Consider the following 1324-nt stretch of genomic DNA (forward strand, 5'->3'; position numbering starts at 1 on the left):
TAGTTATATCCAAAAATCAGTCTCCTTTTTTCTCCTCCTTCCCACAACTCTCCCTTCCCCAAGAGAGTAGTTAATATGATATCAATTTTACATATATTATCATATACATATTTCCCTCTTCATCATATTGTGAAGCAAAACACATATTGCTTATGCTACAGAAAAATTCATGAAGAAAATAGAGAAGAAAACTATGTTTCAATCTGCATTCAGACTCCTCTGCCTCAGAAGGCTTTCCACAGTACTTATATAAAAATAAAGGTTCACAAGTATAGACTCATTGGGAAAACCAGGAAGGAAGATCTGGGCATTATTAGACCCTGCACAGGTGTACTTCTTTGTTGTAAGGAGGATGCCTCAAGCTCTCTTCTTTTTTATAGAGTCATAGACTGTCAGAATAGGAAGGAGCCTCAATGACCACCTAGCCCAAGCCATACAAGAGGAAGAATCCCAAATACAACACCCTGACAAGGAGGTATTACTGCACATTCCCAGCTGCTCAGAATCCATTGTGCAGAAGTTGAGGGTGTGCAGATATAACACAGAGAGTAATCACAAGCTAAGAAAATTCTCTAATTTCTGGTTAAATGTAGGTATGAATGGTTACAAAAGAGCTTAGCTCACTCACAATATTTTTTACAGCAAAAATTTAAATAAAAGCACCTCATCCAAAAATAAATAAAAATGTAAATGAGCAAGAAATCCAAAAGGAAAACTACAATCAGCTACTCAACACATAGATTAAAAAGCTAATGGATTGGGGCCACTTAGGGGCTCATTAGATTGAGAATCAAGTCCAGAAACAAAACCTCCTGGGTTCAAATCTGACCTCAGATGCTTTTGAGCTATGTGACCCTGGGCTAGTCACTTAACCACCATGGCCTGGCCCTTACTACTCTTATGACTTGGAACCAATACACAATTGAATCTAAGATAAGAGGTAAGGATAATTTTCTTTTAATGCTACTAGGTTCTAGGCACTGTGCTAAGTGGTTGGAGATACAAATAGAGACAAAAAACAATCCCTCCTTTAGAGAAGCTCACAATTAAATGGGAAACACAACATGAAATCAACTGTGAACAAAAAAATATGTACAGGAGAGGTTGGAGGTAGCCTCAGAAGGGCACCACAAACAGAAAACGGGGAAGGACTTCCTGGAGGAGGTAGAACAACAAAAGCTGATATTTAAAAGAAGTTAAGGCTGATAAGAGATATAGATGTGAAGACAGAGAATTCCAGGAATCAAGGATAGCCAGTGAAAATGCTGAGACTCAGGTGATTGGGTGTGGGGTGTGAGGAAAAGCAGGAAGGTTAGTGTCCCTA

This window comes from Gracilinanus agilis, chromosome X (assembly GCF_016433145.1).
Source record: "Gracilinanus agilis isolate LMUSP501 chromosome X, AgileGrace, whole genome shotgun sequence".
NCBI lineage: Eukaryota > Metazoa > Chordata > Mammalia > Didelphimorphia > Didelphidae > Gracilinanus > Gracilinanus agilis.